Source organism: Staurois parvus, unplaced genomic scaffold (assembly GCF_062004578.1).
Source record: "Staurois parvus isolate SC_StPar_1 unplaced genomic scaffold, SC_StPar_1.0 ptg000131l, whole genome shotgun sequence".
NCBI classification, from domain to species: Eukaryota; Metazoa; Chordata; class Amphibia; order Anura; family Ranidae; genus Staurois; species Staurois parvus.
The window spans coordinates 2,664,844-2,691,949 of NW_028317927.1; the positions used below are offsets into that span (position 1 = coordinate 2,664,844).

Genomic DNA, 27,106 nt, shown 5'->3' on the forward strand with positions numbered 1-27,106 from the left:
CAAAGACCTGTTCAAGCACATTTGTTCAGCAAGGCAGCAAACAGTTTCCATGCAGAAGGGTTTTATACAGCATGTTCATTGCATAAAACAACCAAACTCACTAAACTCAGCAACTTCAAGCCATTAACTAAACCTATGTCAGTTCCTGACTAACAGGGCGCCCCCTAATGGGCGCTCAGTAAAATATGTAATGATCACTTACATTCTCAAGTTATGTAGAGCAGGCAGAAGGCAGCTAAATCATTTGATGCCTGTTGGCAAATGGAGCCACAACCTGTGTACAAAAGCTTAACCCCTGCCACCATGCTACAGAAAAGACCCTTGATGCCTGTGTGAAAGCAGTGGTCCTTCTGTGGAGCACAGCTAAATCTCCCCAAAAGGCCAGAAGCATAACCTTTGCAAGTTAGAGGGCATGTCAGAGCTCTGCAGAGAGACCACTGCTTTCACTTTGGGAGTAAGAGTCCATCTCTGCAGCATGCTGGCAGGAGACAGGCTTTCCTCCTCAGACTGTGGACTTAGCAAAAGTAAAGGCATACACAGATGTTTATATCCTGTTTTCTTAACCCAGTCCTTCACTGCAAAAGCTATATAATTCTTAATAGTTTAATCTTAAAAGGTCAGTCCATCCACAACTGATATTTTAAAGAAAGGATAAATATAAAATAACTCACCTAAAAGGCAGTTTTTGCTTTAGTGATCACCTTCCGCTCAGAACTATCCACATACAGTAATTCCTTTCCACCCCAAAATTTTGCCAAAATTCCAAGTTGAATGACCCTGATCCGAGGCTGTCATTGATCCACCCCCTGGGGGCAGCATCATGGCACCAGCCCAGGCTAAATGTACTATTGTTGTAGTATGGGGGGGTATTTTAAGGACAGAGTAGAGTTCTATATTAAGTCTGAGACTCCATTAGTGACATTTCCCTAGCTGTACTGCAATTTTTTCCAACTGTGAAGTTTATTATGTGCTGCAGCAGGAGGTGTAAAATGTTTTTTAATGCATGTTTTAACATACATTGATGAAAATATTTTTTGTGCGTATTGAAATTGAAGGACGTTCTGTAGTAACCATTATTGTAGGAAGACCATAAAATCCCATCCTTTACACAACCCAATGTATAACAGATCTTTTATATTTATATTACATTTCACAAATGTGGACAGTTGTTTTATTTTAGGAAAATGTATAGATATGATAGCTTTTTTTTTTACAGAACTATACTCAATTTCTTTTAAATCCAAGCTTTATTAAATAAAAAAAAATCTTTTTAAGATGATTGTAAGCCAACATAATGGCATATTGCAAGATAATTATGGGATAATGTAAGCAGTCATTTCTTTCCTGCCATGGAGTAGTATGACTACGTGTGGGATTGAGAGTCAGCCATGCATCATGCTGGGTATTTCGATTTGATGAGTGACTTTTTAGTATGTTTACCAGGTGCTATCTTTTGGCATTTCACATCGGATGGTATAATATCACAAGCATTTCAAATGAATAATCAGTTAAATGTCAGGATTGTTTTTGTGGCAAATTATTTTTAATAAAGTATTAACCTGTCTGTTTCTTTTTAGCTTGAGTCATTTTATGAACTCATTTATGTGCTGCATATTTTAAGGGAGTTTTAGTTCGGAATGAAAATAAAATGCAAATGACATTTGAAGTAATCTCTTCTAAATTAAATGAAAATAATTAATAGTATTCATCCAGATGGATGGATGTAAATAATCTCAGGGAAAGACAGAAAAGCCATCAAAGGTTTTTTTTTTTTGTTTTTTTTTTTATAATTGCTAATTGCCAGAGTTCAGAAACTGTCAATATCATTAAACACATTAGGTCATTTTACAAAATGGTATTGATAGGAGTTTAATTATTATTAGTTTTATGTTTATATACTTATTTGTGCCTTCTATATTATATAGGAAAAATAAACATTACTCCAAAAATCCATGGCAAAACTTGTGACAGCTGGCCTCATGCACCAGCCTGCATACAATTTACACGGGATTGTGCTGAAAGCAAGATCCTGAGTACAAAGGTGTCCGTTTATGAACCAGCGGTAATAGATCACTGCTCAGTTCTCCGGAATTCTCGGAGAACACAGTTCTCCTGTGAATGCAGTTTATGAAGCAGTTCTCCGAACGAAGGGAGAACGATCTCAAAACGCTGGATAACGGTCTACAAACTCTGGAAAACGTCTGAGTTTACTATAATCTCGCGAGATTACAGTAAAAGATCAGTTTACTAAGCAGAGGTAAATTATCTCTGCTTAGTTTTCGGTCCCTCCGATTCTCCAGCTCTGGGCTGGAGAATCTGGAGGGAGAACACAGATCTCCAGAGAAGGGCTGAACATATTCTCCGGGGTGTTATAAACTGTGAATGACCAGAGAATAGCTGTGATCCTCTGAATCTCAGCTATTCTGTGTGTCATAAATGGACACCAAAGTGGTCTGTAGCATCTCAGCTAATGCAGACATACATGGACTTATGTTGGTACAAGTTGAGATGTATACTATGTACATTCATTCTACACTGCTGCTATAGGTGTCCGTTTATGAACCAGCGGTAATAGATCGCTGCTCAATTCTCCGGCATTCTCGGAGAACACAGTTCTCCTGTGAATGCAGTTTATGAAGCAGTTCTCCAAACGAAAGGAGAACGGTCTCCAAACGCTGGAGAACGGTGTACAAACTCTGAAAAACGGCTCATTTTACTATAATCTCGTGAGATTATAGTAAAAGATCAGTTTACTAAACAGAGGTAAATTATCTCTGCTTAGTTTTCGGTCCCTCTGATTCTCCAGCTCTGGGCTGGAGAATCTGGAGGGAGAACACAGATCTCCAGAGAAGGGCTGACATGATCTCCTGAATGTCATAAACTGTGAATGACCAGAGAATAGCTGAGATCTGTTGAATCGCAGCTATTCTCTGTGTCATAAACGGACACCATAGTGTGCCATTATGCTTCTTTTGCATAGGGACAGAGAACATTTTTGCACAGACTAGTGTGCATCCTCCTATTTATGTCTTGTGTTCTCCCTTTGATTGATAGTATTTAGCAGAATAAGTAAAAATAAGAGCCCATTCACACCATATGCGTTGGGCTCCATGGGGAAGACTTGCCCAACACAACCCTAATGCATAGGCAAGCAGCATGTTGTGACACAATACACCACTTTGCAATGTCCATAAATATGAATGAAATGTAATTTGGTGATTTTTCAATAGAGAAAAAAGTAAACAGTGTGATATGTCCTTATAACACTTTGGCACTGCTCTCTGTGAAGCACACATCAGTGGCTATGTTTTAATACAGCCACTGGTGTGAAAAAGCCTTAAATGGATGATAAAAGAGCAGGAGAAAGGAAGAATTAGGATAGGTATAGATCTGCCCCATTAAACACCCATTTCTTTGCAAAGAATGAAAGTTGTTCCCATAGAGAACTTCCTGTGAGGCAATAATTATACTACTTCCTTCAACTGGTAGCATCACTTTATCACCTCCTATTAAGGGGAGACAGTGGAATAGACTCTACAAGGTAGAATATATTAAAACATGGATTAAGGAAAAGATATCACAGATTTGCAACTGAAGTTATATTGAAATTTCAGAGTGTTTGCTCACTAACAAAAAATTAAAGTTCCACAGTTCTGCTTTCAGTGATGTGTCATTAACACCACTGCTGTTGTTCTTAAACTCTGGGTTGATATCTTGAAGTAAGAAAAAATTGTCCGGTCATGAGACCAAACATGTGCTAGCAAAAATCCAGATTTTTTTTTTTTATTTATCTTGGTATATAATTAGAACAGCCTCTACTCCATTAGTAAATCAACCCCATTATCTTAGTAACTAATGTATAAATATAAATTTCCACCTTGGATTTGGAGATAGTATTAGTAGTACCGTAACCTGTGTTATTTCTGTCTGTTTCTGTTTTAGGGAGACCTCAGCGAAAACCTCTTTAATGGGACACAACAATAAGAATCATTTTTAGTAGAGAAGTATAGGACTTAAACCTTTTGACAAGTTTTTGTTGCTTCCTGTGATTCTCTTGGAGAGAATATTCCTCAAATTCTGTCCAAGTGATAGAGTCAGAAAGAACAGGACATATGTGAAAATTCTCACAATGGGGACACAGATATATAAATCTAGCAGATGTTCCGTTTCTTCTCCACAATATACAACACAAAAAAACAAAAAGAAAAACAAGTTTGGCTACAGTGAGGTTTCAAAGTGACCCTTTGCACTATTCATGTAGGACAAGTAAAAGGGTCACTCAAATACCCTCATCCCCAGAAGTACATACTTACCTTATTTTTATCCTGCACTGCTCTGTTCTGCCACATGGACAGAAAAAACTGTGTTAAGCTTCAGATTGACTTAAGAGAGCTCACCTAGGGCTTGGACTTTGTTTTGGGAACCCATGTGACAGTGACAGGCCAATTACAAGGCACCGAGTGGTGTCACATGGGTTAGAGGAAGGGTGAGTGGCATATCATCTATACCCTCAAGTTACTGAATATTTAGCTTCACTGCTTGTGATTGAACAGATCTGTGAGTGTGAAAAGGTGATTTTATACTCCAAACATACCTTCGGCAAGAACCAAAAGATTGTTACCTGGTTTCACAAAAGATTTTGGTACTATCATCTTTTCTAAAGAGAATGTTAACCGCTTCCCGACTGCCCTATAGCAGCAGTACTGCTACAGGGTGGCACAGGTGTGCAAAATCACATATATATACGTGATTTTGTATTTCCAGGTAGGGAGCGCATGCGCGCCTTACCTGTACCGCCATTCGCAGCCGCGGCTGTCAATCACCGGGTCCCGGCCAGTGATTACTCGCCGGTGCCTGGTGATTTCCAAGGATCTCCGACGGGTAGGAGCACTGTTAAACAAAACAGTTGTCCTTCCTGTCGGCTCATGCACACTGCTTTGGAGGACTGTGCACAGGACAAAGCACAGTGTAAAATAGCACACAGTTAACCCTTTGATTGCCCCTCAAGTTAACCCCTTCCTGCCCAGTGCCATTAGTACAGTGTCAGTGCTTTTTTTTTTTTTAGCACTGATCACTGTATTGGTGTCACTGGGGATGTTAGTGACATCAAGCCAGTTCCCCCCCAGTGTCAAAATGCCCGCTGCAGTCCCGTTATAAGTCACTTATCGCCGCCATTACTAAAATATATTTTAAAAGAGCCTAGTTGTTAGGATCCGCCAGGCGGAGCCCTCCGTCTGCCAGCTGGTAGACCTACCCAGAGCGTGGGGTCTAAGCCCGGGCTGTGCTTTCACCAGGGCCCCTGATGGTGGGGATGGACTTGAAACAGTCCCGGGCCAGGTCACGACCTCTGAGCGGGCCACCAGCGGCCGAGGAGGCCTCCGGGGATGTATGTAGGTACCAGGAGAGCCAGCTGTGAAGAGGATGGCGGCCCCAGCAGGGTGGTACGGATAGTGGCCCCGTGGGGTAAGCGGGGTACCGAATCGGTGGGCTAGGAGTAGTCGGGTCACACGCAGGGTCAGCCAGGTAAATCAATCCGTAGGAACAGTCAGGATAAGCCGAGTCAAAACGCAGGAGCAGGCAGAATAGTCAGAACAAAGCCGGGTCAATCACAGGAGCGGGTAGAATAGTCAGAACAAAGCCGGGTCAATCTCAGGGGCAGGCAGCGTAGTCAGGGTCAAAAAACAGGGTCACAGCAGGAGCAGGTATTCAGGATCACATATAGACCTTGCGGCAATTTGTGACAGTGCAGGGCATCTTTAAATAGTGCGCCCTGCACTGTCATTGGCTGGCTAGGACGCGCCCCCGGCTGTCATTGGACGCCTGAGGCGCGCCCGCGGTTTCTACTGCGCATGCGCGGCGTCCTGTCAGCCGCGGCTCGCCGGGACCTAGTTCCTGTGTCCCGGCGTGATCTGCCACCAATGCGCATGCGCGGGGGACAGAGCCGCGATTGCGGCAGACGGAGCCGGGATCCCTGACACTAGTATATATACCGCCATTTGCAAATGCTATAACTTTCACATAAACCAATTAATTTACATGTATTGGGATTTTGTTTAGCAAAGACATGTAGCAGAACATATTTTGGCCTAAATTTATGACAGAATTAGATTTTTTAAAATTTTTTGTTACTGGACTTGTTTAGTAGAAAAAAAGTCAAAATGATAATTTTTTTCTCAAAATTGTTGGTCTTTTAAAAACCGCACAGGTGATCAAGCACAATTTGTGGGAAAAAAAGGACATAAATTTCATTTGGGTGCAGCATTGCATGATCGTGCAATTGTAAGTTAAAATAATGCAGTGTCATAACGCAAGAAATGGCCTGGTCAGGAAGGGGGGCAAATCCTCGGGAGAGAAAGTGGTTAATAAAACTGACAAGCACATTGTCTGAACTTACACATTTTATATTTTTTTGCAGTCCATTCAATTTAATAAATAAAAAATTACAGGAACATTCCTTACAGAGGTTGCGTATAAGGCCCCACTCAAAATATGACCTCCCACCTCCCTCTTACCACTTGTAACCCATTCTGCAAAGTTTTTTTCTTTTGTTGCCCGTAAAGAAAGTGTTACCCCTCTAAACCCCCCTGTGCAGGTCCAGTTTCTGGATGTGGGACCTTAAATCCAATTCTTCAGATGTGCCCAAGTGCTACAGTCCCCTACACAACCATCACACCTCTTCTGCATTCTGAAAGCACCTTTCCACTGGACAGCCAATGAAAAGTGTCCACGTTACACAGGCAAGTGATGTGGTCACGTAAAGAAGGAAGTAAACAGAAGAGAGAAGGCTTCAGACTGGAGTGCCACGTACCACAGCTTTAGGTAAGTAAAAAGAGCATTTAGAAAGTTTTTTTTTCAGCAATCAGTTAGAGGGAGGTGAGAGGGAGGTGCGAGATGGTCTTTAAAGGCTAAGTTCACCTTTAAGAATAAAAAGATGCACTTATTTTTGCAGGAAAACAAATGAGCATTCATTCTTTTCCATAGGAGCCTTCAAAGCATTTGACCCCACAATCAATAGATCACAGGTGCAATGTCAGGCTCCTGCAAACTCTTCCTCTATGGGCTTTCATTTGGAGATCTGAAGGAAGGGTCAGTGGACTAGGCGTCTGCTAATCACTCCTCTTGAGTTTGATAAATACGAGTCTGCTTCTCGCGGTGGAAGATGGAACTTGTAGTTCATTCATTTGAAGCTGCGCTAATTTAAAAATGCTGTTGGGGAGAAGAACATGCACACACTGTTACGGGGAAGGAAGGGGGATAAACTAAGGGGGTGAGGGTTGTTTAGTAGCTTGTTACATGGTATACTCTAAATACTGGTATTTAATAAATTATACTAAACATAATTTATTTAAAACAAATATTTTCACTGAAAAAAGTTAAAAATTATTTTTTTAACCTTTAAAAAAATAATAATACATTTTTTTTTTTTTTTGCAGACTGTCAGCAAACTGTCTGCCCGCGCCTCCGATATGGGCAGGCAGTTACTGAAGTCCAGGAAGATCAATAGATTATGATAGCACTCACCAGCATCCTCAAAGTACATTGAAAACTACAAGCCGTCAGCTGCAATGACTGACGGTACTTGTAGACATTCATTTACAGAACTGTGAATGAATGAATGATGTGGCCATGTGGACTTTGCACTCTCTTGTTTGTGATGTGATCATACTTGAATAAAAACCATTTGGAATCAACCTGAAGATCCATGGTTTGTTGGCAAATATGCATGATCCAGTCTCTAGCTGGTGGTTGCTGCAGCACCTAGTAGCCTAGAGCCCTTTCCAGGAACGTGTGTGATGGGAATATGTATGGTTCTTTGTGAATGAATGATGCGGTTGTTTGGGTGGAGCCCCAACATCGGCAAACTTTTCAAATTGTGACAGCAGGTGCTGGGAGAATGTCCTCCACCTGCTGTCACAAGGAGGGGGCAGATCAGGGGGTGAGGTGGTGGTTGCTCAGCACGTTACATGTTACATCCTTAATACGGGTGTAACATGTAACATGTTGAGAATGGTGAACCTATCCTTAAACAAAACATTGAATTTGTCTGGATGTTCCCTAAATTTAGCATGACTGTAAAAAGCAGTTATAGTTACTTACTAGAATCTGCATGTTGTTTTTTTAATACACTGTTTGACAGAGCTGCTAATTATCCACATCCCATTTTGACCTACTGTAACCTCAAAGCTCTGCTTAGAACACCAAGGCTTCTGTGTGTGTTTACAGACTGAGTGAAGTAAACAGGAAACACACAAACCTAAAATAAGCAGTTTGAAGTCATGCTGGTCCCTGGAACTTAAATTTCAGTGTATGAACCTCTGAGGTTAACACTTCAGTCTTTTTAAATACTCTTTTCAGTTATATGCTTTGCAAGGATTGTTTTAATTGCATAGTCATGCAAGTAGGAAACGAGATATCTGGTATGTTAAATAATTTTTTTCACACACATTAGGTTACTCTTTAAAACAAATATTAAGTACTCATAATTTAGTGCTCTGTAGTTTTAGAGGTGCAAACCATATATCCTAAATAAAGTCATATCTCCCAACTGTCCCTGATTTTGAGAGACTCTCCCTGATTTGGCACAAACTCCCTCTGTCCCTCTTTACTCCTCATGTGTCCCTCACTTTGGTCTGATCTATATACACTATATTGCCAAAAGTATTGGGACGCCTGCCTTTACACGCACATGAACTTTAATGGCATCCCAGTTTTAGTCCGTAGGGTTCAACATTACGTACGTTGGCCCACCCTTTTGCAGCTATAACAGGTTTGAATCTTCTGGGAAGGCTGTTCACAAGCTTTAGGAGTGTGTCTATGGGAATGTTTGACTCTTCTTCCAGAAGCGCATTTGTAAGGTCAGGCACTGATGTTGGATGAGAAGACCTGGCTCTCAGTCTCCGCTCTAATTCATCCCAAAGGTGTTCTATCAGGTTGAGGTCAGGACTCTGTGCAGATCAGTCAAGTTCCTCCACCCCAAAATTGCTCATCCATGTCTTTATGGACCTTGCTTTGTGCACTGGTGAGCAGTCATGTTGGAACAGGAAGGGTCCATCCCCAAACTGTTCCCAAGAACGTGGGATCATGAATTGTCCAAAATGTTTCGGTATGCTGATGCCTAAAGAGTTCCCTTCACTGGAACCAAGGGGCCAAGCCCAACCCCTGAAAAACAACCCCACACCTTAACCCCCCCCTCCACCAAACTTTACACTTTGCACAATGCAGTCATGCAAGTACTGTTCTCCTGGCAACTGCCAAACCCAAACACTTCTATTGGATTGCCAGACAGAGAAGCGTGATTTGTCACTCCAGAGAATACGTCTCCACTGCTCTACAGTCCAGTGGCAGCGTGCTTTACACCACTACATTTGATGCTTTGCATTGCACTTGCATTGCAGCTGCTCGGCAATGGAAACCCATTCTCTATGCACTGTTTTTGTTCTAATCTGAAGGCCACACAAGGCTTGGAGGTCTTTAGCTATTGACTCTGCAGACCGTTGGTGACTTCGGTGCACTTCAGCATGCGCTGACCCCACTCTCTCATCTTACGTGACCTACCATTTGGTGGCTGAGTTGCTGTTGTTCCATGTTGTTTCCACTTTGTTATAATACCATTAACAGTTGACTATGGAATATTTAGTAGGAAAGAAATTTCACGGTTGGACTTATTGTACAGGTGGCAACCTATCACGGTACCATGCTTGAATTCACTGAGCTCCTGAAAGCGACCCATTCTTTCAAAAAATCAAGCCTAGTTGCTTGATTTTAAACATCTGTGGCCATGGAGGTGATTAGAACACCTGAAACCAATGATTCGGAGGGGTGTCCCAATGCTTTTGGCAATATAGTGTAGTTGTATATAAAATGCACATTTTATTTTTCTAAAAGTGTTGATAAACAATGCTAAAACATTCATCCAGTTTCTTAATTGTTGAAATTTTAAAAGCCAGTTTAAGTAATAGTTGTAGTATAAAAAAAGAGCACTACTGGGTTTAACTAATATATTTTTGGGTATAATTCTCCTTTAAGGGGGCATGGCAGAGGTGTGTTCTATCCCTACATACTTTTGCTAATCGGTGACTCTTGTTCCCATCCCAATTTGGGAGGTATGCTAAAGTTCTTTTAAAAAATGAATTCAATGCAAACATCTAAATACACAGATGAACTACATATGGTAAATGAGATTCATTTTACCTACCAAATGATTCTGCTCATCCACTGCAGCATAGAAATGTCCTTCCTGGCAGGGGAGGGAACCTCATTATTCTTTTCTGGAGTCCCCCCCCCACCCTGTGACTGGAAAAGTAAAAAAAAAGGAGCACAATTATGACCTCATCTCTGTCACTCTTCTCTCTCCTCCTGTCAAAATACTCTTTGCACAAATGATTGGCTCCTTCAGCTGCTTCTCCTTGGGCTCTGATGTACAATAGACTTCTAGAGGCTTTTGCCATGTCACATTCAGCTACTTACACTGCCTGCACAAAAAAGTACAGTAATGATGTATTGAGTACAGAGCTGCATTAATGTGACTTTTACACCTGACTAAAATTCAGCTTTAAAAATGTATGTAGTAAGAAAATTACGTCTGTTGCCCTTCCTAACCTGTTTCTGAGCTTTTGTACTTTCTGGCATAAACTATTAAAGACCATGAAGAAGAATGACAACCAGGTACCTAGCATTTTTTAAATCAGAGGCAGCTTACATATTTCTCAACATTTATTTAACACAAACATTTATTACATTTTAGCTTACCAATTCTTAGATGTAATGGCTGCATAAGTTTTCTTTTTTATAGACTTTCTTTCTTCTATTTTCACCTGATGATCTGGCCAGTAGGTCTATTGTATTTCAAAAGAACACCCTCTCCTGCAGATGGTGCAGTTACAAGGATGAGACAGACCATTCAGCACTGGAAGGGGTGCCTACAATGATCAGTTTATTTATGCAAAACCTTTTTCTTAAAAGGAAAAATGCTATTATTGTAACTGCTTATATATAGGGCAGCACAGTGACTAAGTGGTTAGTACTTCTGGCTATCAGCACTAGGGTCATTAGTTCAAATTCCATCCACAGGACTATCTGTCTGGAGTTTGAATGAACTCCCTGCATCTGCATGGGTTTCCTCTGGGTATTCTTGTTTTTCTCCCACACTCTAAAGACATGCTGATAGATTAATTGGTTACTGTATAAATTGGCGCGTGTATGTATGAATATGAGTTAGGGACCTTAGACTGTAAGCTCCTTGAGGGCAGGGACTATATGCCTGTTATACGTAAATAAGAAAATAAAGTATTAGCTGGAGTTTGACCTCCCCTCTCCCCAGACTGATAATGCTGCTGTCCCAGTCTGCCCCCTGTGCTCCTTCATCCAGAGTGGAGGAACTCTAATACAGAGGTGTGTTACTGGCCAGATCACCGGGTGAAAACAGAGGGACACAAGCCTAAAAAAAAAAGAAAACCGGTAGTCGCATCTAATGATTGGTAAGCAGCAATGTATTACAATTTTGGGTTTAATACCAATTGAAGGGTCAGCAGTTCTTTGTTGTAATACACTGTTATATTTAATACTGCATTTAAACCACAGTAATTGACTATACTCCATATCATACTGTTATACTCTATATAATTCTAGCAACTTGATTTCCATAAGGCTATAAAAACAAGTCCACTTAGGAGAGAGGAAGAATAAAACACAGCCCTACTTGTCATTTGGTATCTGGGAACAAGAGCAAATAACAGTTTGGGCCAAGTTTATGCCCTATAAATACATCTTTGTTTTACAAATAAACATTTGATACGTGTCAGAGAATTCCCAAAGCACTGTAGGATAGCTAAAGAGAGACCGGCAAAGTAAGCTTGTTTTGCAGCTCCTTTTGCATGATTCAAACCTCCTATGGAGATTTATGGCAGAGGGTATTGATGATTAATTCCACTTATGTAAACAATACAGCTGTTTTTTAATAGTTTTTTTTCCATTCTTGACCTTAAAGTTAATATGTACAAAGCTGCTCAATATACAGTACCTTTCTTGTAAACACTTTCAGTATAAATTATTTATTAGAGCTCTGTAGTTCTTGTGGTCTTATTACATTTAAATGTTGCCAGCTCATTGTATCAAATTATTTTTTTGAAGTTTATTGTGAAATGTATATCCAGGCAATCATACCTAGATAAAAGGACTGCTTCTTACTGACTGTTCTGCTCAGTGAGGGGCTCTTTACCCAGTGTCATCTGTAACAGGATTTACAGACTGGTGGGAGATGTAAGTTTCTGCCAAGGGTTTGTGGCTCATTATTGTGTTGGCTCACAGCGGTGTAGCCTTGGAATGTGCATGATAAGGAATAATGTTACTGCTCAATTACAGTGAGATATGAAGGCAAGGTCACCTCCAGCATGTGTCTTCTTATCATAATTATTTAGAAATAATGAATATGCTTGCAATAAAAACCTCTTGCAATAAAAACAAAGAAAGACACTGACTTTTTGCATTGTTAGAGCTATCACATAGACTTGAGAGTTTTTAAATTTCATTTTAACATATAGCATTTTGTTACTGAGCTATTAAAATTGTTGAAAATTAGGCTAATATAACTTTTTTGTCTTCTGTGAATATTGGGGGTTCATTACAGTTTGAATATTTCTGTAAGACTTATTATTTAAAACAAAATTCAGTATTTTTCTTTTATTAGGTACAGTAATTTAAAGGATTACTACACGTACACTTTCAGCCTCACTAGTGAAGCATACAGATTTAAACATTTTGATAGCCTTCTTAAAGTATAACTATAGGTAAAACATTTCATTATAGTTTTGGATAGAATGGAGAGGGATTAGTACACCTGTCAGTTTTCATTGAAAGTGAAAGTAAAAGTAAAAGAAAATCCTAAATTGTAGGCTGTACCCAGAAAAGTAATAGAGGGGAAATTTTCCAATGGGGCCACTAGTTTCCTAGGGGTCCCCAAGGATTTCCCCTAATTTGATTAGGATTTCCTATCACTTACTGTTTGGCTATGGGAAGGAAGTGAAGGGAAATCTCTGCAATGGGACACAGATCGTGAAAAAAAATCTGACAGGAGTTATAACCCTCCCTTACTCTAGGCAAAATGAAAGAAAAAAAAAAAAAATTTTTGCCTATAGTTCTACTTTAAAGTATATGGGGCTTATTTACCAAAGGCAAACAGGCTGTTCACTTTGCAAAAGAAATTGCCACAGAGCTTAGTGAATGTGCTGAAGTTTCCCTTTCACCCAATCACAAGCAAGGAAAATATTAAAAGCAGCATTTTTGTTTGCACATATTTGGATGATATAACTCAATAGAGCTTCACCTTAAAGTGATTGTAAAGGGATTTTATTTAAATAACAAACATGGCATACTTACCTGCTATGTGAAATAGTTTTGAAAAGAGCAGCCCAGATCCTCCTGTTCTGGGGTCCGGCACTCCTGGCTTCTCCCTCTGCTGAGTGCCTCTGCTTGCTATGAAGGCACTCATGTAGGCTCTATCCAGACACACACAGCGCTGCTTGACCCCACCTACCAACTCCGTCTTAACAGGCTGTCATCGACAACAGCAGGAGCCAATGGCTCCCACTGCTTCCATGGCCAGTGCAGAGAGAGATAGAGCAGAGAGAGTCACTGCTCTCCTATACAGTGCCGGATCGAGATCGGGCTCAGGTAAGTATTAGGAGGAGGGGGGAGCTGCACCCAGAAGGTTTTTTACCATAATGCATAGAATGCATTAAGGTAAAAAACCTGCTATCTTTGCAACCACTTTATTCACCAAATTTTGGGGTATAGACAAAAAAAAAAGCAATTTAATATATATGTTCTATACATTCACATGTTATGTCTCTTTAAAAGTGCTGCAAGTACAGAAAAATACCAGTTGATTCTCTTAGAAATCCAGTGAGTGACTAAAATTTTGTTGTTTGACAATGCTGCTTCTGCTGCATTGTAATCCCGAGTAGTGTTTTCAGTCCTGTCTGAGTTACCCACTATAGAACGTCACCTTTCCCTACCCCTTTCTGCCCATCTCTACTTACATATATTGATTTATTTCACAACAAAACATCTCTTGGGAGATGTAGTTCTGGGGTTCATGCCTACATATGTGCATATACAGTAATTTCAATAATCATAAAATCCCATGTGTATAATATGCAATTATTTTGTGCCAGTCCAATGAACAAGTGAAGGTCAATGATAAAATCTTGTTCACACTCTTCAGCAATAGCACTGTGTGAATGTACACCTTCTCCAAATGTATCACTTCCAAACAGTCCCGTATTTATTTATTACAGGTACTTATAGAGCACCGTCAATTTATGCAGCACTTTACATATAAGGGCCAATTTAGACTGGAGTTAATTAACCTACCAGTATGTCTTTGGAGTTGGGGAGGAAACTGGAATAAATGGAGGAAACCCACACAGGGAGAACACGCAAACTCCAGGCAGGCAGTGTTGTGGTTGGGATTTGAACCAAGGACCTGCCTTATCTTATACAGTATCTTCTTACTCACTATTGACCTATAAATTATAGGAGGTTTGCAAATTTAATGGAAGTAATCCACCAGATGGTAGTATACAACTGATGGCTCCAGGATCCAGAATTCACATAATCCAGATATATGCATACATATTGTCTCCCTCGATGAAGTAAAACATCTAGTGCTTTCCACATGTAAAACTTTTTTTTCCCATAAAACCAGCATCCACTATACTCACACGATGTACAATAATAATGGCACTCATAAGGTTAATCCAGGTTAAACATTCTTGAGGGCAACAGCAAGCAGACCACAATGATAAACAGGTCACTATCCCATTGCCGAACAGCATCTCCGTATAGTGTGAATCATGCAGGCTCCTCCTTCACTTCCATTCCACATTGGGATAGTGATCTGCTTATCATTATGGTCTGCTGGTTTTGTTTCACTCTTTCAAAAATTGAATGTAATACAAAGGTAGAAGTTGATAAAGATGATTTATTTAAGGAGATTTATGGTAGAAATGAAAAGGTGTGGATAAGATTTGTTTTTAAGCACTGCACCATTGTTTTCATTTACTATAACATGAAAACATATTCATAGTTAGTTTGAGATTCCATAATGATTAACAGAAGATGTTTTGCCTGAAGTGAGGTGAAGATTGCTTCGATCTTTTTAATGTGTATGGGAATTAAAAATAAAGAAGGACTTTTTTCTTTTATATTTGAAGCACATTTCACTTCAACACCCTGAATTTGTTTTGTTTGTTTTTATTATTGTTTTAAATATTGCCTCTCTAATACATTCAACTATTTAAAAATATTTATATGGGAAACTGCTTATAGTTTGAGAGAACTTTAGTGATGTACAGTTTAAATATCTAGAGTGACCTTTAATTTTATGTTATTTATGTTATGAGGGTTCTTCAAAAAGTTTCCACACATTTTCAACATAGTGTGTGTATATAGATATAAGTGCAGAAACATATTCAAGATCCCTAGTGTGTGTGTATGTATGTATATATACACACACATACATACAGGCAGTTCCCGAGTTACAAACATCTGACTTACATATAAGAATGGAGGCAGCGTAATGTCACACTTGTCCTGGAAACCTCCAGGCAGTCATCTTGCTGCTCACCACATGCTTCCACCTACTGTCCAGCAGACCTGTGAACAATCCCACATCAACGCATGGCCAGTTAACCCTGCTCTGTGCTATCCAAAACCTAAAATAATTTTCTTGGCTGGAGTCACACTTAAAAAATGTATCTGTTTCAACTTACATATGAATTCAACTTAAACCCAAAAGTGGAAGCTCAGCTTATCTGCCTACTCCCCCCTCCGTTGCCACATTTGGCACCTTTTGGGGGAGAGGATACCTGGTTTGCTCCAACTTCCGGCTCAGTTTGCTCCCCCCCCTCCCCCTGGGGCCTTCTGGGACATTTCACGGGTCTCATAAGACTGTGGTTCATTCACAGTGTGATTTGTGCAGTAGGAAATCAGCTGTCAAGTCGCAAGGCTTCACTTCCAGTTTCCCTTAGTCAGGGTGGAGGCGCCAGCACTCGACAGCTGATTGAAGAATTGGCTGGGGATGAGGGTTCCGCTGGATCCCTGAGCAGGTAAGTGCCCTAATATTAAAAGTCAGCTACAGTATTTGTAGCTGCTGACTTTTAATTTTTGGGAGGGGGGCCAGAACTCCAGTTTAAGGCCAAATTTACAGAACCTATCTCGTTCGTAACCCAGAGACTGCATATACTGTATATATGTATGTGTGTGATAGGATTAGTTGACTTTGAAGTAGATTGGACAGCTTGGAAAATGGCATCCTTTTTATGTTTGCTAAATGGAATTGAATATAAGTAATAATTATGGAATCAAAAATAGTTAAAATAGTGGATGCAAATACCAGATGATATAAGCATCATCTGTGTGAATTGGTGCAATTTATTCTCTTTGTTTTTGGCTCACCTTCCTTTGGGTTTTGCATGATAAAACTTATTATAGCAACAGGCCATCAATGTGTTTCATGTGACAGTGCAAAATGATTCATTTCATTCAAAAAGCAAATGTTCTAACTTGCAAACAAAAAAGAAAAATTGGAAAGTGTAATAACTCACAGAACCCACTTAGAACATAATCTGTATGATTGCTATAGCTTGGTGAACACTGACCTTTGCTTTTTTTTCTGAACCCCATTATGTTTTCACAGATCAAACAATTTGTTTTTCAGTACTAACTCATAGCAACCCAGAGCAAAACATCTAAGCTGACAATTAGCATATAATGTACTGTGTGTTAATATAGAACATTTGTGTTGTAGGAAAAAATGTGACATCGAAAGCAAAAAGTCAGCATTAATCTGTCTTTTCTGCAACCCAGGTTCATCCTGATTCACAGCTATGAGCACAAAGAACTGTTCCTATTGGCACGCTTTTCATCCATCCTCACCTTTGTGTGAATTGAAGGCTTATTGTTTGGATTGCTCAGTACCATCAGAAAATATCACTGACTGGTCTAACAAAATAACCTACACTGATTCATGTTCCAATATAGCAGATATTCTTAACAGAGTAAAATTATACAGCTAGCTGTAGGCAGTTATATTATCTCATAAAAACAAATACTGCTTGCTGTCATTAATGAAAATAAAAAAAAATCTTTATTGTGTCAATTTGTCAGCAAGAGCCTCTTACTAATATTGCTCACGAAATAGCATGTTTCGTTGCTAATTTGATAATGAATTTGCAGTAATTAAAATGTTTATATCAAATTTCAAGCTTTTGCTTTCACTCATGGAAGCTTTAAAAAGCTGAAGACTTGACGTCATTCACAATTTATTGCAGCTTTGTAATTAGCCATCTGCCCATATTAGCATCTGCCAAAATACATTTCTCTTAGCTGCAAACACAGATTAGTCTTGGGTATAATTAGTTAAAATAGAGCTTTTAAAACTTCTAATATTAATACTGGATCAAAATTGAAAACTTACTGTATTGTTAGGCCAACCTTGTACATTATTTATTTATTATTATTTATGTCAGGTACTTATATAGTGCTATCAATTTATACAGCACTTTACACACACATATATATATATAAATATATATATATATAGTACGTTCACATCAGTCCCTAACCCTCAAGGGGCGTACAATCTAAAGTCCCTAACTTACATTCATACATACACTATGTACATGATTTGCACCACTTATTAGAAGCAATAAACATATTTGAATGGTTAAATCTCTTCCCGCTGCTGTAATACACTTATGTGTCACATAATGAGTGGACCTTAACACCGATTGTACGCATATATGTGTCAGCTGCCTCCACTGTTCTGTGCTGATAGCATTCTCACTGCATGCTCTCAGCACATTTACCAAGCTGTCATCGACAGTACCTGGTCACCTGTTCCAAATAGTAAAGTTAGGTTAGAGTATATATATACACTAGAGCTATTGTATCGTTAGATATAAATATTGAAAAAGCCTTTTGATTCTGCTTGGGGTATATGGGACAAGTCTAAACTGGATGGGTTGGGGGCTTTTTTACAGTGGATTGCTATCCTATATAAAAACCCCAGAACTGCATTAAATATAGGCACTTTCCTTTCACCCTATTTTGATACCTGTCAAGAAACGCAACAAGGCTGTCCTTTGTCGCTGGTGTTTTCCCTTAGGATGGAACCTTTTGATATCATACTCCATTCCTCAAATGCTGTTAAGGGCCTGAGGGTAGGGGAAAGTGTCTGGTGCTATATGTGGTGATTTCATCTTATTTTTACAGGCCCTTCCTTGCAGACAGTTACCCATATCTTAAATTAATTTATTATATACTAAGGATTAAGGTAAATGGAACAACTGACTGACCATGTCCCTCCTCTTCGGTGGGTTTTGCAGATACTTTATCTGGGAGTGAGGTATCTGACTTTGTTGCTCTTAATCTCACCCCATTATTCAAGATGCTTAAAGTAGTTGTAAACCTCTGATACAAATAATGAATAAAGCACATCCTTCTATGGTGTATACTTGCCTCTATTTATAGCACCTAGGGTGATTTCTATCTGCTCTCTGCTATCTGCATGTGTCAATTTTGACAGTTAATCTCCTGAGCAGGGAATCATGGGAGATAGCCCCCCAACACACAGTATGTGATTGACAGCCTCAGCTGTGTGTGTTTTCCTATGAGACCAGGCAGATTCATTGGCTACTGTGGTAATATTTGGTCAATGATGTCACAAACATTCCTTTCCCCTTATGTACGAGAATCTGTCAGGGAATGCTGCAATTGCAGCAGATTAGGCCAGCAATGGCAGCTTCTTTTTGGCTTCAGGCCAAATCCAAGCTCAATCCTTATGAGAATTGGAATTATGCGTGGAATATATATGACTGTCTATTCACACATTTAGTCTTTGCTAGAGACTGCCTTATTCATTTTAAAGTTCCACATACTTTACCTCTGCAAAGCTTGTGGGTTTCCACCCACATTTTTTGGAATTGTCCTGTGTTATAGCAATTCTGGACAGGGGTCTCCTACTTTATAACTATAGTCACTATATTGCCTATCAAATATCTATCCCTGTCTGTCTGTTGGAACTGGTGGAGGGGTGACCTCAACAAAAGCTTTTTGGACCCTTCTTGGCAAACTTCTGTTTTATATCTGTAATGCTATTATGTTGCACTGGAAGAAGCATAATGCACCTTCTTTGGCTTTCTAGAAAGGGCTGGTCAACTTCTCATTGCCATTCTACGAGGGGCGTTCAAGTCAAACTGGGAATTTTGAGTTTATATAAGCAAAGAACAAATTTCAAGGAGTGGAAACTGCATTTATTTTTTTACATACTCTCCTGCAACAGTTATACACCTATCCCTGCTTTAACTAATGCCTGGAAAGGTTCGGCATAGAAAGATTTGTCAGTATGCCTGAACCTTCCCAGGACAGCCTGCTTCACTTCTTCATCAGTGTTGAAATGCTGACCTCCAAGGAACCCTTTTAGGGGTCCAAACAGACGTGTATGTACATCACTCAGAACACGACAATAATATTTACTGTTGATAGTGGCACCATGGAGTAGAAAATTCACATGAATAATGCCACATTTGTCTCAGACAACACTTGCCATCACTTTACCTGCAGACACAATTGTTTGAAATTTTTTTGGTGATGGTGAGTCTGCATGCTTCCACTGCTTTGATGCTCATTTTGATTCCAGAGTGAAATGATGTGCCCAGGTTTCATCAAATGTATTGATGTGATCCAGAAAATCCTGGCCTTCCCTGTCAAAACACTTCTTCAATGGAGTGCAGACTTCAACTCTTCTGTGGCGGTCGATTATACAGGTTCAGGTGTTCTATGTGCTGAATGTTCACAGGAATGACTGCTGTGGGCTGGGAACCACCATGGCCGGGATCATCACTGATGGATGTATGGCCATCTTTGAAATGTTTATACTATTGAAATGTCTTACTGCAGCTGGGCATCTTATCACTTGAAGTCTTCTGTAGATATCAGCAGGTTTTACACCTTCATTCAAGAAACTTCATCACCACCCACTGTTCTATACATGCATTAACACTGTTGCCTGCCATCTTGATTAACTGTTTCTTGACTGGCCCACAGCATGTGTGTCACCTATCAGTAATAGGACACACTTGCCACTTACTATTTCATGTAGTACTGCCACACTAGCATCCCTTTTTATACCTGTAAAATTATCAGTCCCTGTTTGGCTTGAATACCCCTCATACAAAGGTCATTTATGCAGGTCAAGCTTGTCCATCTAAATTTAATATAGTAGAGATTACTGGCTGATTGCATTAATATAAATCATTGAATATAGGCTATGGTGATTTTGATTGCTGTCTGATTGTTTCCATTTCAGATATGTATCCAGGAGATAAGTATGGTGCCCTTGTGGGCTGTGAAGGGGTTTGGGGGCCATGACCAGTTGCCCCTTTTAGAAGACCTCTTTTGGTGGACTTGCTTTTGCTTTTGATATGTAATGTCTAAGTACACCTGAAAATACTTTGATGTCCCTTGTACTCCCCTGGGCCATGGACGCTAGATCGTAATCTTAGTTAATTTTATGTTTTCAGGCCTGTCTGGGACACGTCCTTTTTTTCTTAAATTTCCTTGGATATATTTGCACATGGAGGCCTGGAACAGGTTGAGTTATACTCTAGTTAGAGTTAATTAGCTTAGTTGTGCTCTATTGCTCATTATGGATGGGCGGGTGTAAATGGCCATGTGGACATTTATACCCGCCTGCATCTGATCTGATCCTATCTGCTAAAAACAGATAGATAGTGATCAGTTCCCCATTCATCTGGCGGATGAGATTGGATGACAGTCGGAAGGAAATGGACAGGCAGTCCGTTTCCCACCTGACAGCCCATAGAAGACAGTGGGGTGTGTCCGTGTTCACTCTGTACAAGCGGAGCGGACATGAACCTGTCATTTGCTTGCTCAGTAGGGATCAGCAGGCAAATGCCCTGCTGAGCAAGCGGATCAGCCCTGTGTGAAAGGGGCCTTATGCTCTAGTTTGAGTTAATTAGCTTAGGCTCTTATTTGGGCCTGCATGGCTGCATATTCCTGTACTGTTGCATCATTTTTAAAAATTCAACAAATACATTTAAAAATGGTGATTTTTTTAATGACAGCTGGACATGCAGGAAACCACTGCCTGTCAACGTGAGCCCTAACTTTGGCCCAGCAAGAAAATCACTTTCTCACTACTACAAACTTTAAATTGTTTAGACATGCTGAACAGCCCTCAGCTTCCCCTTATGTTAAAGATTTTTCTTACTTTTAAATCAAATCCCTCTATTCCTGTTTGAGAAACATCCCTCAAACTTGTGCTAAAAGTTATCCATCTTTCCCATATCAAAAAGTTGGAGGTTTGATGTGGCTGTTTTAAAACAGTGCTGTGGCAACTGATCTATGCTACAAATTGTTTTTAAAGGCACAATTTGTCTTTATTAAGTTTTAACAACCGGGTATACAGAAAAAAAAAATAGGGACCAGCAATTATATACACATATGGACAATTATTAGGCTCAAACAGGAGATGAGCCAAAGAGATAACTGTAGTCAGCGAATATCACTAGCCAAATTAGAAAAACCTTGATTAATAACATGTATACAACAGAGACATATATCTGAAAAAATTTTCCCATAAAAAGGCATGGAGAGCATCAATATATGTCTAAGTAGAGTTCACCATATAAAACAAAGCAAAGAAAAAAGATAAGAGAAGAGAGATAGGGAGACGTGAGAACAGAAAGAGAGGGAAGAAAGAAAAGAGAGCCGGGACAGAAAGGCCCCACTCCAAAGGTGCCCATAATGGGCATTCGCAGCAATAAAATCAAAAGCAATTACATTGACATGATACAGATAACCGTGGGTCTACCCGACTGAATGGACAAAGTCTAAGGAGGCACAGTAGGAGCACACAACTCCCGAAGGGTCGAGGAGGCAAATGCCAACATCTCTTCCATTTGCATGATATCATTAATCGCAGAAACCAACAACGGTAGGGGGGGTGTCTGTTTTCCAGAAAAGCAGTATCAATTGGTGATCCGCAGACAGGAACACTTCTTCTGTACCGCCAACGAACCTGGTAAGATGGAGAGAAGGCCTTTTCTTTTATTTTCTTGAGAGTAGCAAGATATAGAGGATTCATAGGTGAAGTGGAACCACGTAAACCATTCCTCATCAGATATATCTTTGCCAATATCTCATGACCATGCCCCAGTGAAGGGCGAAGGTTCAGTATGGATTGAGGCATGTAGTACCCTATAAAGGGAAGCCAGGACATGTCTCGGAGGTTCAGAGAGGGAACATAACCACTCAAACTCAGTAAACGGGCAATGAATTTGAGAAGTGGAATGTAAAAGTCAGCCAATCCCTGGAGCCGCCCGGGAGGAGTGGGAGACCTGTCTGAGGGTGGATAAAGTCTGAGCTACCAGCCAAGAAGTATGGGCAAAGGGACCCAGCACAGAGGATCCCGTCCCTTGGGGGGAAAGAGGGATTATCAAATAGGGAGGATAAAGGGGAAGGGTCAAAGGATAGAAGGATAAGGAGGCCGTGTTTATACCACAAGCACAAAGCTGCCACAGTCAAAGGAGACAGGTCAGATAGACGCTGAAGGTCCTGGTTGTAACCCCATAGGAGGGCCCATAGGTCAATCTGTGATAGGTCCTGTTCTATCATACAGGAGGATTTAAGCAAGGTTCTGGGGAACCAGTCAAGTATACGTGCTAACAGGGCGGCCCTAAATTACAGCTCAAAATCAGGTAAACCCACTCCACCCTTAAGCTTCGCATAAGTGAGCAGCTTGTATTTTAATCTTGAGAAACCTTGATGTCAAATAAACCTGATTGATAAAGAACGCAAAGAGGGAAAGAAACTCTTGGGTACAAAAATTGGGACTGTCTGTAAAACGTAAAGCAGTTTCGGAAGAGTATCCATCTTAAGGGTATTAATGCATCCAAACCAGGGCAGAGAGGAGGCTCCCCATGATGCCAAGTCTTTGCGAAGACACGTAAGTATTGGCAAATAATTAAGCAAGTAAAGTGCAGTAGGATCAGAAGAAATCAGAACCCCAAGATATGAGATAGCCTTTGGACGCCATTGAAAAGAAACGTTGGAGCGAAGGTGTGACAGCACGCAATCAGAGAAATATTTAATGCCTCCGTTTTCGAGATGTTAAGTTTGGAGTTACTGAACGAACCAAATCTGTGGAACTTATGAAGCAGGCTAGGGAGAGAAATGAGTGGCTGTTGCATATAAATCAGGAGGTCGTCTGCATAAAGTGAAAGTTTATTATGTGAGGAGGGGGTATGAATGCCTAGAATAGAATCATTAGCCTGTATAACCCACGCCAGATGTTCAATGGCGAAAACAAAAAGTAGAGGAGACAGAGGGCATCCCTGTCTGGTACCATTTGTGATAGAAAAGGACGCAGAGGTCGTACCATTCACGAGAACCGACGCCGTGGGGTGAGAGTAAAGGGACATAATCTTATTGATGAACCGCAGACCCAGACCTATCTGCTGTAGAGTAAGGCATTTTTTCACCAAAAAGTCCAGGAAGTGACGAAATGCGTCGGGACACGTGACGACTAACGCACTAACGCAAAACCAGAAGTGCGGTCTTAGCCATCTTGAAATTGGGAACATACTTTTTTTCCATATTAGGACTACACCTGAGCTGTTCCTTATGCTGGAAGCTGTTTTCTTCGTTTTTTAATGTAAGCTACTTAATAAATGTTGTTATATTTTGCTACCTATCATCTTTAATCTCCGATTTTACTTTGTGAGGAACATGGAAGAGTGGCAACAGGAATATTAGGAAACCTGGAGAGTGCTATCATCCATTGTTTGGGGAGAGCCTGGTATTACTGGCTTAGGGTAATTATCCATTGTTGCACTAGTTGGAGTGAAACACTTTATTTTCACCATCAATTTTTTAGAAGTGTTCACTATACGAAAGTGGATATAAGGAGGAAGAACCACAGGAGTGGTATAGAGTTTTGGAAAGTTGGATCACTTTTTGACAAAAAATTTGGTTAAGTTTGTCAATCATCATTTGCACTATGTGGAGTGGATCACCAATTTGTATTGTTTGAAGTTGGAGTGTTCACGATTGGAGCATTTTCACATGTGCATCTTTATTGAGATATTTGTTTGGATATTTATTGTATTTGTATTTACATATTGATTTAAGTTTTTTTTTTTTTTCTCACGTGTGAGTTGAGTGCACATGATATGTAGTTTGCATGATACACGATTTGTTGCACTTTGTTGATTTATTTAAAAGGTAATACACTATCATAAGTTTCTTTTTTGAGGTTCTCGAAGAATTTGGAAACCTTATGTTGGATTAATAAAGAGTGACACCATTTGATTTGGAAGTGGAAAAGACACTATACAATAGAGACAATTTTTGGACATTTATTGTTTGGGACATTTATGTTTTTGGGACATTCATTATTTATTATATTATTTTATAGTTTATAATTTTTATTTTATTTTATTTTTATTAATTTATTCAGTATATGTTTAGATTGGGATAGATTTATTCACAAAGAAGAGTTTAGTTATTATTCATGTTTACTTTCAAGGGTGAAAGTTTTTAACTTTTCTTTCAGGGTGTAGAAGTTATTCTTAGAGTTGGGAGTGTGCAGAGATATTGGTTATTAATATGTAAACATTGGCAATATTACCAATACTCACATTGAGTAATCTGACTGGCTTTACCATTAAAAAGTCAAAACAGGATGACAAAATATGAGCAAGACTGGGATCATGAAAGACATGGGGCACCATGGAAAAGAACAGAGAAATAAGATCTGTGGCTGGCCCCCTTAAAGGGGGATAGAACAGAATATGTGCCTGCTGTATACAATGCACACCTACAGTATACAACACTCCACGTACCCACAAACTACTAAATACTGTGCCACAACCAGCATTCATTTTTTCCATTTCTTATGTTTTTATGCACACAAAAAAAAGATGTTTATTTGCCCTAGGCGGCCATACTTGGATCAAAATTCATCTGCTTCAGGAGGGACTGGTTGAATTTCGATCCATATATGGACAGGTTGCTTGTACAGAAGTCGATCTACCAATCGACTTCTGTGCAATCAGCCGCTTGGAAAAGTTTTGTGCAATTAACACCATTGGCTAAAACTGGCAGCGCTGATCAGTGTATTCTGGTGGCATTGAAGTCTCTTCGCTATCAGAACACATTACCTCAGCGGGAGTGATTCCCCATCTGCATTGAAGTTGTAGATGAGAGAATCGAGTAACTTTTTTTTTTTATTGTTCAGCACATTGTTGAACGAAAAAAAATTATTAATGTCGAGGTCGCCTTACTGAGTCTACCTTAAATAAGAACTCTAGCAACTGTTGAGAAAATGAACACCTTGGTCGGGTCTATGTATATCTATGCATACAAGGGTCAGAATAAGTAAAAAACAAAACAACATATTGAGTGTAGCAATCCAGATGAGAGCCACGTTCACATCAGAGTCATCTCTTACATCATTGTCCCCAGAGTGAAACCACCTTACATTAAAGTCTGCAGAGTCCACCTTAAATCAGAGTCTAGCAGAGCTAGAGTGCCCCCCTTACATCAAAGTCCAGTAGATTGCCCCCTTACATCAGATTGCCCCTTACATCAGAGTTTGGCAGAGAACCCCCTTACATCAGAGTTTGGTGGAGTGCCCCCTTAAATTCAGAGTCCAGCGGATTGCCCCCTTACATCAGAGTCCAGCAGAGTGCTTGGACCAAATTATGGTCTGGTAGTCAGAGCCCATGACAGGGATTTTTTACGGGCACTTTTCTCCTGTCCATGAACAGTTTCGGGTAGAAGAAAAGTGTCTGTTTTATACAAACTGTGAATTTATGGATGGTTGGCTGCACAGTGCCTGCTGAATATGACCCATTTAAATTATGCACAATTTCGAGGCACCCCATTCTAAAATGTAAAATGCTAAATTAATAGTTTTACTATTAATTTTTGAGTTGGGGTGTACACATACTGCTACTGTGGTGTTTTGTGGCCGTGAAAGAAATTCTATCCTCTATTGCTTTCTGTGGGAACAGTGCCTGCTGAATATGACCCATTCAAGTGAATGAGGCTGCTCTGCAAACACCCCACAACTGCATGCAAGTAGTTGCAGTGCGCTAGTGTGGGATTCTAGGGGTTAAAGCAGGTGGTGAGGAGGTTATACATCTCAATGCCTGCCAATTGCTCTTTGAAGAGTGATCTGAATGCAGATTGCTCTTAAGAGACCAAAGTTCATGTGAACAATCCCCTAAAGGGATGCTGCGGCTGGGCAGTAAGGGGTTAAACAGAAGCATCACAAACTTGTGAGTAATAACTCCAGCAGTTTATCCAGCCTTCAGATTGTCAGCCATGCCCAATAACAGTAAAGTTGTCCCTGAGAGGGGGAGGGAGACGGATGGCGGAGAGAGGGGATGGAGGAGAGAAGGGAGGGGGAGAGATGGGGGGGAGAGATGGTGGAGAGAAGGGAAGGAGATGAGAGTGCAGTGCTCAGCTCACTCACCCAGGTTGGTCTCCTTCAGCTACCGTGTTGTTGGCTACAGTGCTTCACATTTCCCACCCACACATCTTCTTAGGCACAGCACTGGCCAGGAATTGGAGTGTGGGTGGGGCAGATAGGAGGAGAGGGGCGTGAGGAGGCAGTGTACATAGTCCCCTCTCACCTCTCCTGTTAGTGCAGGGAAGGGGAGGGGGTAGTGTGCTGTTTGGGCTGTGTGAGCCACTGCAGACAGCTTCTCTTGTCGGACAAACTCCATGGGTTGCCTGGGGGAGTGCAGCTGAAATTTGGGGGGGCACAGCCCTCCCCAGAACCCCCCCTAGATCTGGCCATGGGTACTAATATTTTTCATAATGTGCATCGAACTGGTTAATGAATAAGATCACAAGTGGCAGATATTCTTTAATGTGCCTCTTTTCTAGGGTTTGCCATTACCGACTGTCTATTTGAAGTAATATCCCCTTCTGAACTCTTCTATATTCTGTTTGTTGTAGACAGTGTCAGCTTTATAATGCATATTTAAAATGTGGTCTAACTAGGGACTTGTAC

General features: G+C 40.3%; 1 protein-coding gene and 1 long non-coding RNA gene across 2 annotated transcripts in view; one reads left to right on the forward strand and one right to left on the reverse strand.

Annotated features, from left to right (window-relative positions):
- Window positions 1-26,727, reverse strand: part of LOC149466330 (uncharacterized) — a 140,039-nt gene extending 113,312 nt beyond the window's left edge. Inside the window, exons 1-2 of the long non-coding RNA XR_016312076.1 lie at window positions 26,564-26,727; window positions 10,196-10,293 (exon numbers count right to left, since the gene is read on the reverse strand). This is a non-coding gene — a long non-coding RNA (uncharacterized LOC149466330). The remainder of the gene's footprint in view (window positions 1-10,195; window positions 10,294-26,563) is intronic.
- SLC9A9 (solute carrier family 9 member A9) overlaps window positions 1-27,106 on the forward strand; it is a 931,015-nt gene that overhangs the window by 430,652 nt on the left and 473,257 nt on the right. The window lies entirely within an intron of this gene.